The following is a 17,109-nucleotide window of genomic DNA, read 5'->3' as shown; positions in this document are numbered from 1 at the left end:
TGTAGGGTCCCTGCCGCATGTCCCTGCCGCATGCCCTGTTAACAACGGCAGGGAACCAGGCAGGCTCCTGGTGGGCACTCTTTAAGGGGTATAAAAACAAGCATTGCCTGCATTCACTTAAGGTAGTACATCATTGAACTTGGAGTACTGGTGCGGTACGTCGGGGTCCGTTCACTGCGGCACGGTTTTTTTCGCCAACTTTTCCTCGCACTCGCACTGACGTGCGGCACTGTTACGTTTCTAAACTAAACTAAATAAACATGTTACTGGAATTTTTAATGTCGGCGGATGACTTGCCAAACTGTTGAGGCCTATATTTTTATATTTGTAAAACGAAAAAAAATGGCTTATGGGTCCGAATGACTGCAAGTTTGGCGTTCCGTCGGCCAATTGCAGAGGAAACGTCCTTCTTCAGCCAAACATCTTTCTTCAGCTTGTTTCTATAGTCTGGGGTTGTAATATCGTAAAAAACATAGAAGCTTTCTATGAAGGAGGCTATCTGTTCGTCCTGCTTCTCAGTGATGCAGCCTATTATGTGGTCTGTTGCGTGGTGTGTTGTCCTATCCCCCTCTGTTCAGCCCTTGTCTGCAGAAGTTTCTGTTGCTGAATTCTTCCGCCTGCCTAGTGGGCTAAGGGCTGTTTCCCCTGGTCTTCTCCTTTCCCTTGGTATAGCGCTATGCACTTAACTCCACTGTAATACGAGAACTGTGTGATACGTGTAAGTTCACGGCTTTTGTCCTTTCACGTGATCTGTGACGTCACATATTTGACCCGGTGTTATGAATTACACACTTTTATTCCGTAAACCTGGTCTTTGACGTAACGAATTTATTCCGACAGACTGCCGGCAACCGGAGGGGTCCATCTCGGTGTTGTCACGATTAGGTCGCGGGGTGGTTGTACGAGCGGGTCCCTGGTTCATTTTAACTCAGACTTAAATTGAACCAGGGTCCCGGCCGGGCCTCAAAATACCCCGGCAGCCGCGAGGTGTCCCACAGGGCAACGCAGGGGTCACGCCCGAAAGTGCCAAAAAACAGCCCGTGAATTGCCCGGCAGGGCCCCTTTTTCGAATTGTGACCTAAGCCTAAAAGGGAGTTTTAAGAATTCTAGGACTAACTTCGCTTCTTCTGTCAGACGACAGCATGCGACCTTGGACTGTGTGCACGTGACCGCCAAGCATAGCTCTCGTTCCCCGGCTCCGTGGGACATGTGGTCCCAGCCTGCTGCGGGTTTATCCAGAGACATGAACCGTGCCGCCACCGTATCGTGTTTGGTAGTCTGTTATGCCTCGTTGGGCCAACAGTTTTCATAACGAGGATGTTACATCTGTCAAAGCAAATACAAAAGATGGACAAACTTTCGCCAGGAATTCAGACTCTCAGAGAAAAGTAGAGAATACGTTTGCAAGGACCAACGATACACAACAGGCGAATGTTTGCTCTACATCGGATTCTGTAACAGTAAGTGGGACAAATACCGGGTAAGGTACACCCTTACGTTAATCAAACACAAGTGTTTCTGATTTCCAGCATCCTGGAGAGGAAAGTCTGACGGCTCAGCCTCAGATGGCTGCCCGGATAGGACGGATGCTTGTACACCATGGCCTAAAGGCCTGTCACTGCTGGACATACTCACATCCGCTCTGTCCGCCGAAAGCTTCAAACGAAAAGTCTTTACATGAAGAAGTAGCAAAAGGGAGTGTTGTAATGGTATGGTAGTGCTGTATCCTCTGATACGTTTGATTCAATACAAAGCAACAACAACTGAAGTTACCAAGCTTTTCTTTACTACTTGAACTCTACCGTACCGAAGTGCTGAGCATTGAAATTCAATGAAATAGAAACAAGCGGAATGTCTGCTGTAGCACCAAGGAAAGCCGCCAGGGGCAAAAAATCTTAATGACTGCGACTTAAATTGTTCAATAGACAATACCTTACCTCATACCAAATTTCATATCAATGTTGTTTATTACGAATTCTTTACTGACGCATTACCTAGACTGCAACAACAATAGCAATGACACCAAAGAGATAGAAACAATGTCAAAACGAAGTAAATTTGGTCAATTTGCACGATTCAACCTAACGTTCAACTCTGTGACTGTCTTTGATGGACGGTTTTCTAATGGTCATTGCTGTTACTGCGCAGTTAACTTGTCGACGAACACTGTTTACCGTATTTATCAGCCTTTACCTCTTTCCCAAAAACTTTTACAGCCTTCTGTTATTTAAATTTATAGCAGTTTCTGGGAGGTAAATAGTTTGACGAAGGCCATACGCATGTCCAATCATGTTAGTTTCAGTCCGCTTCTAACGTTCACTACACACTGGGATAGCAACCGTTTGAAGCGTTTGGAGCTAACAAGACTGGACTCCAAGTTTTGGTGGTTGTCACGGGGTTGAGCTTGGATGCCAGACTGTTTCCAGGGCCTATATTTATACAGCACAACTCCTCGGCTCTAGGGCCAAAATGGCCAACATGCCCCCAAGGAAGTTCTACAACAGCCCCCCTGATAGATATCATTGAGATCGGAACGGAGTCTGGTATCCAGGCTACACGGGGTCTGAGCCCGCTGTGGTGTGATGTCTCCCCGGAAAAAAACGATGTTCTGGTGGGTAGAGTTGTAAATCCCGCGGGCCCATGGGGTCGGCTTAATGAAGGAGCCACACTGTAGGACGCCCCGGCTCCTGGAGTTTGACTGCCCGGATAAGTGGGTAGCAAAAACAGGTACATAACGAGCCCTGGTCATTTGGGATGTCCGAACCACCTATATGTAAGCCTGGGTGCCGTCCTATTTAGTCTACCGTAGCTTCCATATATCTAGGAGATGAAAATCTTTCATATAGTACGTGTAACGTTATATTTGAATGTGACAGACAGAGCTTGCTTTGCGAGTGTGCGGGTAAATTGCGCCCAAGCTATCATATCTTTATCGTGATTCCACAAAAACTCTAAGAAGACAGAATTGCAGGCTACACACATTTTCACAATTGATTCATCGATGTCAAATTGATCTTACACAAGGATCCATCGACTCATTACATGTAATTGGCAGCGAGTCAGAAATCCCCAAATGAGATAATTTGGAGTTTGTAAGTGTTTCCAGATTGAGATCAGGTATCTGCCTGGCCTTGATCTTTACGGGGAGGGCAGTGATGTTTGTACAACAATGTGCCGACTATGTAGCGATTGTGGTCTTTCCAAATTGACTCTGTCATGACTGCCAGCTACAACTATTATCAGAGTTCTGGGTATCTCGCATCCGCACAGGTTGGGTTAGACACCTCTACCAGGTGATCATGATAGAAGCTTGTAGCAAGCTCTGGGATGAAGAATGCAGAGATATCTCACTGAACTTGGGGCACCGGTGCGGCACTGCGGGGACGAATCTCATGCGCGTGTAATTTTTTTCCGATTTGCGCCATACTTTTACGTATTACGCGATTATAAAAAAATCGGCAAAAATAACACAACAGTGCTGCAGTGATCATGAACGAACTCCGTAGCGCCGCACCGGTTCCCCAAGTGCAGTGCATACCAGCTTCAAGTACGACCATTTTTGCAGCGGAAAAACAACGGATAAACCATGACATTGGGGAGGGGCTTTAGAGTTGCAGTACTGACAAAATGTGGTGCTACTCAACCTCAAAATTTGTGAAGGTATCTATGATCAACACGGCCCTCACTACAAGATTTAGCCTAGAACTAGTAGAAGCCATCGTTCCTAGCTTCAAGCAGCTCCTAAACATTGCATCCTGCATGCTAGAATGGGTCGGCGTTCAATGAGGAACATACTATCAGATCGGATGGCTAGCATCCAGGCTATACAAAATCTAGTTTCCTCCAAGGAGGCAAGGAATAAGGAAAAGTTGACAGACTTTGTCTAGTATCCAAACCTATTGTAGCTCCCGACCCGAATCTCTTCTGTCCTCTCCGCAAAATGGGTGAGCTTTTAGGTTTGGATACCAGGCTAGACAGACTTCCACTGCCCAACAGGCATTAGTGCCATCAACGAAGACAAGCTTGCAAAGCTTTAGAATCAACAAAACAATATAACCCTGCCTGTGGGGCAGACTTTCACAATAAATTCAACGCAATGGTTGAAACCCATCACAAGCAAAGATAACATACCAATCGTAAGTGTCGCTGACCTGCCGGGAGAACGTGCCTGCTGGTTTCAACAATTCCTGACGTGGACTGAAACTTACTGCCGCGAGTCCCGCTCACTGAACCCGGTTCCCGACACAACTGTTAGATCATAGACGTCACCAGGAAGCAGGGCAGACAACTTCAAGGTGGCTGAAGCCGTCAGCGCTTTAACTGCCCGCTACAAGGCCAGCTACACAGGCTTGCCGGGCTCAGCATGTCAAAGCAAGCAAAGTGTGCTTTGAGTATGTCGATGAAGGTTAGACATCCAGGTAAGAGTGCTCTGTGGGTGCTCTGTTCCCAATGACGAAAACGATTTGCACGGTATGAACACTAGATACAAAACACCTAGTAAATCAAAACTAAAACACGCCCCTTCCTCCATCAGAGACACCAGCCCGTCTGTTAGAAGCAATCAAACTCGTTAAAGTCCATTTAGTAGTCGTTGAGCTGTGTTTAACGCGGTCCCACAGGCCTACTTCCTTCCTGCTACCGTCTTTCTTCTGGTCTGGAGGAAAAACAAACGCTGTTTCTTCACCCCTGCAGTACATCTGCAAGGATGTGAAAATTTGCCATAATGACTCCCTTATAGTCTTATAGACGTCCAGGAGGCACAGGTTAAACAGACCCACCAGCCAGGCAGGTCCTCGCATAATCATTGGTCATTGACGGACTAACCACCGTTTTCAGGCCTCCCCGTGATGTGATAACAGGCTAGTGAATTAAAGGCTCCGAATGTCTCCGTGCATCCATGGAAACCCGATTGATTTTCGAAAATCTACTAAACGGTAACAAAAGTAGGGACCACTACATCTCAATGAGCGAGCAACGAAGCATTTCTATCCTGGACACAAAATCAGTCACATGTACAAAAGCTAGTTTGTCAGATGACGCAACAACAATACATGTCTGTAGTACAAAAGCAGCTAGCAGAAAAAGCTAAGCAGATGCATAAAAGAATGTCACCGAATCCTCCTTTATCATAAGTATCAACTAGAGAGACAGCCAGAAAGCTGATTGTCGATGATGATATCCAAGATGACGTCATGAAAATATTTGTTGTTGTTCCAACAGATTCAGTAGTTGAGATTGCTACCAAGATAAGCACAGCCCTGTTTACAAAGACGACAAACAGACCGCGCATTTAAGAGCTGCGAGAACACGGACACAAATGTCTGAAACTTGGTAAAACTTGTCAAAGAACGTTTCTGATCCTCCGCAGATCACTATAAAACACATTCTCTGGCAGTTCCGGGCGTAGTTCAGACCGGCATGGTTTACCCGTTTGTTTGGGTGTAGATCACCAAACCTCCTCCAACCTTGACAGGCCCCAAAGTATTACGGGCTCAGTGATTGCCACATTTGAGAGAGGGACGGAGATTTCAAAGCTCCAGATCACTACGATAGATAACCAGTGTATTGCAACGATCTCCTCACATCTAGTCCTGCAATTGGTCGGTCTTTGTTTTTGTTGGAGAAACCTCATCAGGGAACGAAGAACATGCAACTGATTAGGGTCTACTGCAATGGTGCAGGACAAAAATGTGATATTGTCGAGATTCAAAACGAAGATACGGAAAACTCTACCATGTATGCAAACCTAACAGTATACTGTGTGCGTTGAAAGTCTGAAAACGCATGTCATGAGGTACAATTTTACCCATTTGCTCAAGGAACAAAATGTCCCGAATGAGTTGATAGACCCCTCGGTCCCTGTTTCTTCCTGAGCGGGGCCCTTATCAAGACCATACGGCGGCGTCAGGCCAGATCCTCAGGCCAGCCAGCGCGCTCGGTAAAGCAGCCACAGAAAGCTATCTCCTTTGTAGCAATGTCTCCAAATAGTTTCCAATCCCTCCACACAAAGTTCACGACTTAGACTTGCCCTCTCCTAAACCACAAAGGTCTCTTACCTTGACCAGTTCCAGTTGCCGCCCCGGTCTCTGTGAGTACTCAAGCCAAGAGGAGAAGACGATCCGCCGTGCTGCTGCCACACAAAGTAGAGAGCTGTGTAGCCTGTGCGGCTTCTCTCTCACATTCTCACGACTTTTCACTTAGCACCTTAACCCGGTCCAGATGGGGAGGCGCGCGGAAAGAATGGCGGGAATAGGGCAGGTCGACACTGTGGGCACGGCCTGAACTGCTTCCGTGAACTCACTCCACCCTCTCTAAAAATACACCGGACTATCTCTTCATAAATCTTCAGCACTCTTCTGTGGTTTTGATGTATCACTACATCTCAAGGCAGTGGTTGAAGCAGGTTGTATATTATAAGTGTGAGGGAAAGTTGTTTACGTGACGGGCTATCTGAGGTTGTCAGGAGGAAACGTGCCTGTCGTCATCGCTCCCCTGGAGTCAACCCGCTGGATTCCTTCCCGGTGCGTCATGCAGAAAAGCCGTACCGTCACATGTGTTCTCACAACATCCAGGTCCAGACAAGATCAGACAAGACCCAGTACCTTCTGCCGTGGGTTGATGGATTGGTTATCCCAACATCCTTTGCGTGTAGTTAGGGGCAAGGTGATACCGACCTGTCAGTCCGTCGGTTGTCGTCGACACAGTACGGACGCACCCATGGCCGCTCCGATTCTACGCCCAGAGGCAACCTTGGTCGGGCGCAGCGTTGTCAACTTGTTTTCGGCAGACCCGGGACGCCAACGTGGCTACGCTGGCTTGCTTGATGCTGACGTTTCCTTTCAACTGGAACCCCAACAGATCCTAGGCAGGATCGGAGCCCTCACAGGAGAACCGCCGGAGGCCCCGGTCCGGATGGCGGGACGGAACCAGAGCAGCTGGCAGTCCGTTACCCGCCTCGCCCGCTTCGCCATCCTGGCGGCGAAGGGTTTCCCAGACGGCCAGGAGGTGAGCGCCACGAAAGGGGGCCAAGTGCGCTGCACAGGCCCCTGTGCAGGTCATGTCAGACAACCCGGCCGCGGCGTCCAACACCCAGGTCAAGCGACCACCAGCAGCGGGCGGCTCGTGCGAAACCTGCCGGGACCATTGCCCGGCAAGCCCCGACGAAAAAGAGGCGGCCTTTTGCGAGCTCGGACGTGGACAGCTCCGACAGGGGTGATTTGATTGATTAGGTCGCCTGGTCCAGGCAGGTTTTACTTTGTCATAGGCATGTTTTGGACGCTGTTCTGATACGTTGTAAGACCTGGTCCGGGAAGTACCCGCAGGCACATTTGGCCATGTGCTGATGTGATGTAAGAAAACGTTACCTGGTCCGGGAAGTACCCGCAGGCATGTTTGGTCGTATGCTGATGTGATGTGAGACAAACGTTACTTGGTCCGGGAAGTACCCGCAGGTGTATTTGGTCATATTCTGATGTGATGTGAGACAAACGTTACCTGGTCCGGGAAGTACCCGCAGGTGTATTTGGTCATATTCTGATGTGATGTGAGACAAACGCTACCTGGTCCGGGAAGTACCCGCAGGCATATTTGGCCATGTGCTGATGTGATGTAAGATAAACGTTACCTGGTCCGGGAAGTACCCGCAGATGTATCTGGTCGGGTGCTGAGATGATGTGAGACAAACGCTACCTGGTCCGGGAAGTACCCGCAGGCATATTCGGTCATATTCTGATGTGATGTAAGACAAACGTTACCTGGTCCGGGAAGTACCCGCAGGTGTATTTGGTCATGTGCTGAGATGACGTGACAAAACGCTACCTGGTCCGGGAAGTACCCGCAGGCATATTTGGTCATATTCTGATGTGATGTGAGACAAACGTTACCTGGTCCGGGAAGTACCCGCAGATATGGTTGGTAAACGCATTGACATGCTGTACAATTTTTTTTGCGTCGCCTGGACCGGGCAGTTTTCCCGCAGGGTGTAATTGAAGTGCGAATTTTACCGAACCGAACCGGGTAGGTTTTTCCCGCATGTGTGTCGATGTAAGGCCCAGGAAGCCGGATACGGGCGGTCCAACCCAAAGAACTCATGTATTTTTAGCACGAGAGTATTTTCATTTCACAGTGATACTAGTTCGAGGGTGACCGGAGGCTCAGTGATGTAATCGGTAACGAAAAAAAGAAAAAAAAAAAGACCCTTTTTACAGGTTTTCTCGATTCAGACACCCCGAATCTGGCCGTTTCGGGCCGGGATAAAACGGCACATTCCAATTGTGCCCCCTCTGTTTCCCCCCTCTGCCTCTTGCTGGTTTTCGTATCATTCTGAGTACGGAATCGGTAGAGACAGATTTCCCTCCAAATTCAATATGCGTTTGCTTTCGACGTAAACTACTTTTCCAGATGCCCTAGACCAAGGAGGTGCCTAGACAAAGGATCCCGTCTTTTGGCTACAGCCAGTCTTATCAGTTACACGCATCTTTGGTTCGGAATGTGGCACACTCTTTGAGAAGGCCGGTGTGACGAAAAGGCCCGTCATGCTGACGGCACATGGCTAATTGGCCCCAGGCAGAGTTCGGCATGTTTTTGACAATTTCCCCCTCTATGTTGATTCTACGTTGTGCCTGGACGATTCGGTGCAGGTCGAATTCGATCTGAGAAAGCTACGAGAGGTGTGCCTCGATCCCAACATTCATGTATCCCTTGAAGATGGTTTGCGTCCTGAGCAAGGCGGGGCGGGCGAAACACAGAAAACTCGTTAGCTGGACCACCGCCCACGAAATGTATATGGGAACACGACGCTGAAGGGCATCGGCAGAGAGGTCTGGAAGATGGTCCAGACCAAGGAAGAGGGTCGCCTAGCGAGGGAGAAAGAGAGAGCAACGGCACCCCTGAGGGCACAGTAGGGTGCTGTCAGGCAAGCCCCGGATCACCCACCTGGGTCCCCCACCATACCCGCCCATGCCACCCTCTGCCCCGTGGGGCGGCAGGCTGAACCAAGGCAGCTGTTTCCCGCCAAACCGCAGATACACCCCATGCGGCAGCCGGAAGGACCGTCGATGTCCCAATTGCAACAGGAGTCCAGCCTCCTAAGGGCCAGAAAGTGTAACCCGATAAAGTAGCGTCACAGAGTAAAGTGTTTTTTCCTATACGCTGAAGATCAACGGAAAACCCGGCAAGAGGCGAGGGGGGAGAGTAGCACAGTGACTTTGACTTTGATTTTATTCATTGCCAGCTATTCTTCCAGTGGTAAAGGATGGTGAAGGGAAGAAATGGGATCGAAGAGTAAGATGTGAGTATTGGAGTAAGATTTGAGTATTGGAGAAGGTTAGGGTCTGAGAAGTCGGGTAACAGGCGAAATGAGAGGACGGCGTGAGGGGAAGCAAGAGGGCCCCGGCATTATCCCCACACCTTAACCCTGACGGAGAGCGAAGGAAGGAGGGATTTGGTACTATCCCAACATCCTTTGCGTGTAGTTAGGGGCAAGGTGATACCGACCTGTCAGTCCGTCGGTTGTCGTGAGGCTGAGGGGAGATAGACAGACCATGAAGCCCTCAGAAGAAGGAGAGTAAATGGGACACAGGAAGTGAGTTTAAAAAAAAAAAAAAAAAAAATCTTAAAGACGCTCTCTGTCACGGGCCCTGGCCTTTTGGCCCCGGCATTATCCCCACACCTTAACCCTGACGGAGAGCGAAGGAAGGAGGGATTTGGTACAATCCGGCCTTGGGCTAGACTTATACAGACTTAATGCAGAGCGAGAAGCATTCTTCTCCGGGTTCAAGTTAGGCTAACGTCACATTTCCAAAGCGGGGCCCGACCGGGCTGTTTGTGGAAACGAAAGATAGACAATGTATATGTACAGATATACTGTACACAAATTCTATATACCCTAAAATATTCACTGTTTTTCTCCTTACGTCTTGTGTAGTTTGATGTCTTTTATATCATACTTTTAAATCCCGAAAACTGCCCGCCCGGGCCCCGGTGGGGAAACGGGACGTAAGTCTGAAAGTTGGCTCTGCCGGTCTTTTTTCATATATGATCTTCACCTATCCGTATCACTGCCTATGACGAAGAGGGGACACACAATTCTCCTGAACGTGTCGCACAAAACGTGTAAAGATTGAGTCAATCTTTACACGTTTTTGCCCTCCTATGACCCAAACCAAACGACCCAAACGACCTTAGAGGTAGAGGCCACAACTTATTGAACCCTTAGTTAGAAAGGGTATTACTTCAATTACCAACATGAGAGGAGAAATGAACGATTTTCCTTTCTCGAAATTTGCTGTCATTTAATCTGTCAATGTACAATGTACAATAGTTTTGAGAATTGGGCCATACGCCTCCCTACATGATGCTCTGCACTAGCCTAGATTCCAGACTGTTTCCAAGGGCAACCAACACAAACAAGCTCCTTTAGCTCCAGGGCCCTAAGAAACAAACAACCCTTCGTCCGAGTACCACACTGCGTAGCTAATGCTGGATCTCTCTTCCCGCATGCTTGTTCGTTTGAACTTTATTCATGAAAGCTCAAATCGGCCTGCAGGTCGCTTTTTATTGAGGTCATGAGGGAAGAGGCAAGGGTCAGACAAAGTATATATAGTCTACATCATCTAAAGTCCTAATGAGTCTTAAGTCTATATACACAATTGCTTACCACAGAGCCGGTGATAACTATGAGGATTGTACCCAGGCTAGGCTACCTCACATGACTCCTACCCCCACCTTACAACTCTTCACCTGCGGCTGAAGATCTATGTTTCACCCCATCACCGAACGCAAGCTGTTTCTTATTCCGTCCGTTAAAAACCCAATCATTATCTATAAAATCCTGCATCTACAAGAACACCGTTTTTATATTTCAGCCATACCATATATGGTATGGTGAAATATATTGTATTCGTAATGTTTCTTTCTTTCTTTCTTTCTTTCTTTCTCCTGTCAAATCTTCAAAGCGATTCATCTCTGTCGTTCCGTGACCGAATGACCTGAAATTTGGCACAAGGGTAGAGTGGGTCAATATCGAGGTGCTTTTTTCTCATTTTCTTCATATCTGCCTCTAAAATGATTTTATTGAAGTTTAAAGGTCATGTTTTGACCAAAACGGTTTATTGTGGCCCCCTGTTCCCTTGAATTACAATGGAATGACCTTAAATTTGGTGTAGATAGGCATTAGATAGTTGGTAAAATGACCCAAGTAAAATTTTGGGCATAAACTACTTTAAAATGCTTAATTTCAGCGCTTTTCTGAGGGGAAATTGGTTTTCTTTCGGCTTCCTGTCGTGAACTCAAGTGACCCCAGAGCCCACACGTGCCAGGTGCCAGCAGTCTGGGGAGAGCGAGAGATAATTACTTTATGGACGCCAGCCAATCAGCGACGAGAAAGGCGAATGCTAGTTAATATTCATAAGCGGGGCCTTGCAATCCCGTATATACACAAACAGATGCATATTACAGCCTTACATTGGCCATATGGTACCCTGTGCCGGGTTTGAAATTGTAGTTTGCGAGGATTTGGAGTTCAGACAGGGTCATTTGAGCGGTAGCGGACGGTACGCGTGCATTGAACGTTAGTGTCGATGAATTTACCAACATTCCGCATGGCACTATCAATCATTTTCGGCAGATTTGGACAGGGAAAATTGGACGGCTTGCGTTTAGTTTTGATACGTAAGTTTGACAGTGGCGAGAATGCATGTATTTTTTCCCGAACAAATGTAGGTACTTCTAGTGTTGTTGTTGTTCTTTTTTGACGTAAACTTTGTACATTCAAATTGTAACTTTAAACTGCCAGAGTTTGAGCCCAATAAAACACTCTCAGTACCAGAGTATCACCACTGACCTCCGAAAAGAAACCCCCAAACAAAGTAGAAACACCTATCCTCCAGGTCTCGCACGCTACGAGCAGGAAATTATAACACTCAGACAAGATTACGTCCGATGGCTGATTGCATACTACAAAGTAAAACAATTTAACAGTGGTATGCAGGGGCATATACTTAACAAAGAATGCGAAGGAAAATGAAAGATATAGATAAAGCAAAATCAAATTAACTTGTTGGTCCTGGGATCTTTCAAATAAGAAATGAAGCGACAGAGTGGTAAAATTCTTGTAAAATTTCGAGACGTCTCCGTTTATGTAATGGCTCATACAAAACAAGAAGAAGATTGAAGTTTTTAGCTTGAAAAAAACAACAACACTCTTACTACACAGTACCTGCACCTGACAATTACTAAAACGTATGCCCTACTTGCTTAAAAAAAAGTTCACTGCAATAATAAATGTACCCACATCACAAGGAGATTATGACGGTACTTAGACCTAGTTATCGAAGTGGACATTGTTGAATGGCGTCATGTAATTTCATGACGAATATCTTCTGAATGGAAGATGCGTTTTTTTTCACTCTCGGAAAAATAGGAGCTGCCGCAATTCTAAAAACCAATCAGTTGTGCATAGGCGCTCCTGTGGAAGATTATATTCTTCCATATGGGCCCAGGGCATATTGGGCAAGCTCTGTTTTGACATGGAATCAATTCACAATATTAGTTCTCTTTTGGGGATAACTTACATTAAAATATTGCATTTTTGCGCAGGGGTGACTTGGAACAGTCCAATGTTGCGTGGGAATGGGTATGGCTGAAATATGCTGTATTTGCACCCAAGCAAATGTCGGCCTTTCTAGTTGATCTTATGACCGTATCCCAAACCTTTATGATCTTATTTTACCTTCCGGGCCAGAGTTTACTGGCAAAAGCGACGAACGGAATGTAAACTAGGAACGCAAACAGAAGAAACACATGACCTTGACCTTGTGTGAAATACGAGTTTTTAATAAGGCGTGCGCGCCCCCTGTCGAAAGGCCGCTGAACTACAGTCAACTTGTGGCTCGCTGACCTTGAGTTTTGACTCGAACCAGAGAACTGGAGCACAGATGAGCTTGATCTCCGTTGAGGACGACTACTTCTGTGGCACCTGGGTAGTATTGCAGTCACGAAACTAACAACCAGATTAAGTTTAATGGAATCAATCTCGAAATGCATCAACGACACGATGTACACATAATTAGATACTAGATTTCTAGTATACAAGCTTTCACAATGAACTAACTTGGGACAAGGCTACTTTGAATCGGTCTTGATCTTCTTATCACAATCTTTGCTTCTTTTCTTACTGCAAATGGGATTTGTATTATAGCTGACAATTTGTTATAGTACTTCTGGGAGTGCAGATTAGAAACATCCCCCTCGAGGCATGAACATTTTGGAAAAGATCCCAATGTATTCACATCTTGAAATTTGACATGGCGACTTCTGTTACAAAGTTACACTCGTATATTTAAGCTGTTTCCCTTAATCGAATGTTAGAAGTTATTTATTCTTCAAAGTTTATACTAGTCTAAATTTAGACCGTACAAATGTACAACACGTTTGGCATGTCAAGTCACATATCGCATATCAAGACCGCCTCACTCCCACTGTCTGTTGCACTTTCATTGATGACCCACTCTATACATTCAATTACCTCAAGTGAACCGTAATAACAGTGATCTAGATCTACGGTAAACCCCTAAAATCCTGAAATTCAATTCACAGAGCAAGTTTCTAGGCGGCCCAAATACACATCACTTTTTCCTTACATCACAGGCTACCTGATCTAATCAAATCCATAGCATGTCCAGGTCAAAAGATACAAAAGAAGGATGTTCTGCTGCAGTCATCAATGTCACATACTAGGTGGCCCAGAATCGACCGTGACCTTCGTCTTCCCAACACATACCTATATACCAAATACCATCGTAATCCATCAAGAGGCTATGCTGATTACAAAAAATCGGGAAACACAAACAGACAGACATACACATAGACACACAATGTCTTCATTTTTCATGGAGATGATAACACAAAGTAGGACATATATAGGAGCAACAAATAGCAAGGGTCTAACCAAGTCTAACACGGGAATGTCTGCATATGCCCTCCTAATCCTCCCACTTTTACTCAATCAACACAATACTGGCCAATCAGACAGCTTCCTGAGGAGACGTTATCGCAGCGCGATGAAATACACGCACGTGAATGCATCTACATCCTACATTACGTAAACTCACGTTGGGCAGACCCTCGTTTTATTCGGGTCCCAATTATGCCTGAGACTCAGGGAGAGAAGGGTCGCTTTTCGTGCGTGTAAGACTTTCATTCTTTCCTTCCGTGCGTATGTATACGTACAGGTCCCACACCATAATTGTAACCCGGTGGAGTTGTGCTATCCGCGGCTTGACAGTGTCACGCACGGGTCCTGGCAGACGTCCCAGACTCTCACTACGACAGATACACCTTATCTGTGCTGGAAATGTGGGCTGATATTAACCCGAAATACGTTCCAGACTTTCGGTACAGGGATGCGGTTGTTTGTCTTCCTAGTGCTGCTATTTCAGAAACAAAACAAAACATTGACAAGAACTTGCAGCGTTTGAATCTACCGTTTAGTGTGTCTTTGGTGTTTTAACGCGATTTGAATATATGCCGCATGTCTATATTATGAGTAAAAAGCATGGAGAGTGCTTCAACAGAAACTGGTAGATGTAGGCAAAAGTTACCTACCCGGTCAGTTTCCACCATTTCTTTGAATATACAGTACTACAGATGACATCATTCCATATCTTGTTGCCATGACAACCAGAGCAACAAGTGATAACGAGAATGGTTTCCTAAGCTATGGGAGAATAAAATTGTACTACTGACTTTGACTGCAGGGCGTAAGTGGCGTAGTATTTTACCATGGACAGTGCTAGAGGTGTACCCGTAGTCGTTTCTCTTCTGTAAGACGTAACGTGTGTCATCTTGTTCAACAGCCTCCTAGACAGTGGAGTCTAAATCTCTGCCATCTCTGTATCTGATTCCGAAATGAAACCTTCATACGGCCCTTCATTTCGTGGTGCCCTATGTAGAAAGTAACTTACGGTATGACCCATCTGCCTAAATTGCCACTTCCTATATCTAAGTTGACTCTTCATGCCAAAAGTATGATAACCGGAACTGGTTTATTCTTGGACTACACGATACGATATGTACCACACGACAAATCATTTCCACGATTAGGTTCAGTGTTACAAGTACACGTTGGTTGCAATATCGTCGCCTGCTACTGATGGTGACTTTGGGATGTCCTCCGCATACTCTGTCGACTGTCGACTGTCTACGCTGCCTTGACATTGACTTAAGTGTCATCCTTGACCATGTCTGTAGTAAAAGTGTGGCTATCGTGATACGATCAAACCGCAGAACGACTTTCACCTTCCTCAGCTCTGCCAGTGCGGTGTCGGTAGACTTTAATATTTCCCGCAGAATGACACTTAAAGTGATATTTAGCCTGGAATCCAGCTGTAATATGATATTGCTCCCGGGTCTCTTTTCTCCTCTTCGCAATTACGTAATTTCGAAGAGGAGAGAAGAGACTCGGGAGCTATATCACGGCTGGATACCAGGCTAGTGATATTCGGATCTTACTTCCGCCACCCGCCGTCCACAGGGTTTCAAGTTTGTTACTTACAGTTCTTGGCTATCATGAGATAAGTCCTAAATAAACACGCTGTAAGGAGATCCCAAACTTACCTTGATCTTTTGCTACAGCTTTATTTGCGGTTTGGCGCGAGGTTTCCCTTCGCCCCTGTAGGCTGTCCGGGGAGATAAAAAGTAGGCCGGGTAGGTCGGTGTGTAGCCGCGCTCGGAGCGCCTGATGCTTTATAGCAGGTCGCTCCCGCTCAAGGCCTGGACGGCATCCACTAAATCATGATCAGGACAGGACAGACGGGAATTCCGATCCGTGGAGAGGTGACTCCCAGCCAATGTTGTGGTGTCCCGGAAAGAGTCACAGAACGACACGAGGCACAACTCTGCTGGAACTATTCCAAAACCGCCTGGTACCTCCGCGTCCATGGTTCCAATCAGCAAGTTTGCTAAAGGTGATGAGAAGCTTGTCTTTTAAGCCTCCAGAAGCAATCGCGTTCGCTCATTGGTCGGGCGATGAAACGGTTACTTAGCAACGGTGGCTAGTGAGTATGGCCAATTTCTAGTGAGTTTGCCCCATTTTCAAAGAAACATTCTCGACTAGGGGTGGATACCGGCACAACCTTTTCTTGTTGGACCGATCGGGAAAAAAAACGGACCTGAAAAAAAATCAGTAGACCGGATGTTAGACCGATTCGAAAATGAGTTGTTAACATGGAAATAGATTTTTAAAATGCCAATGGACGTCGGATACTTCGACAAACAGAATCCTTTGCAGCGAAATGGACTATTGTTTCTAGCATTGCCTATTAAGTTTTCACAGATAATTAGGTCCAGGTTCGGGTCCGGACCTGTACCTGCCTGGAACGTACCTGTACCTGAATTTTCTGTACCGGTCCGGTACCCACTCCTCTTCTCGGCTATCAGAGGTCATGTGGGTTACACTGGCTATGTGGGGTCACTGACCGCAGGAGTGAGGAGATAATACGACCCGTGCCATCACAAGCTGGCCTCGGACGGTAAATTTCATGGCACGTTACTGTCTCCGTTAAACTTGGCGCAGACGGAACTAGGCCACCGGCACAGACTCACAGGTCAGAGTTGAAGGCCAATGGTCATCTTTGTGGGACACGACGAGCTAGAATTTGGATCCTTGCCTCTGCGGGGGTATTTTGTAACCCGAATTCCGTGAGAGTGAGGGACAAGATCGTAACATTGTCTGTCTTCTTCCGGGTGGGAAAGGAGGCAGGCCATATAACGAAGAATGTAACGATCTTAACTCACGTCTGCTTGAAGACCAGGAAATCAAAGTGGAGTCCTGACATACTGGTGAATAGGAAACGGACTAGTCCACAAACCGTTCACGACATTCTTTACCCTTTTCCTGTTGGGAAAATGAGACAGGTACTATTAAAATATCTGCTTGGAGAACAAAGTCGACTGAGTCCTGAAGTATTTGTGAATAGAAAATGAACTTTATCACTGAGTCACAAATTGCCAAGAATTTCGTTGACGCTTAAAGCACCACATTTAGATTACTTTCGTTTTTTCAGCGACTGACCTACAGGACTGCACCGACCAGGGTCCCGCAGTGGAGTC

The 17,109-nt window shown here is 46.5% G+C and overlaps 1 protein-coding gene across 4 annotated transcripts in view; it reads right to left on the bottom strand.

The window, feature by feature from the left end:
- Positions 1 to 15,903, bottom strand: part of LOC118405630 — a 37,725-nt gene extending 21,822 nt beyond the window's left edge. The window contains exon 1 of one of the 4 annotated variants that reach the window (XM_035805196.1): positions 15,616 to 15,903. The gene's annotated coding sequence lies outside the window, so the exon portion shown is untranslated. Of the gene's footprint in view, positions 1 to 4,131; positions 4,460 to 6,056; positions 6,479 to 15,615 lie in introns of those variants that run through there. The other 3 variants (XM_035805194.1, XM_035805198.1, XM_035805195.1) reach the window with 3 other exon arrangements.
- Positions 15,904 to 17,109: the final 1,206 nt, after the last annotated feature.

Source organism: Branchiostoma floridae, chromosome 18 (assembly GCF_000003815.2).
Source record: "Branchiostoma floridae strain S238N-H82 chromosome 18, Bfl_VNyyK, whole genome shotgun sequence".
In the NCBI taxonomy this organism is placed as follows: domain Eukaryota; kingdom Metazoa; phylum Chordata; class Leptocardii; order Amphioxiformes; family Branchiostomatidae; genus Branchiostoma; species Branchiostoma floridae.
The sequence above is the reverse complement of the archived record's forward strand: the minus strand, read 5'-3'. Positions and strand labels throughout refer to the sequence as shown.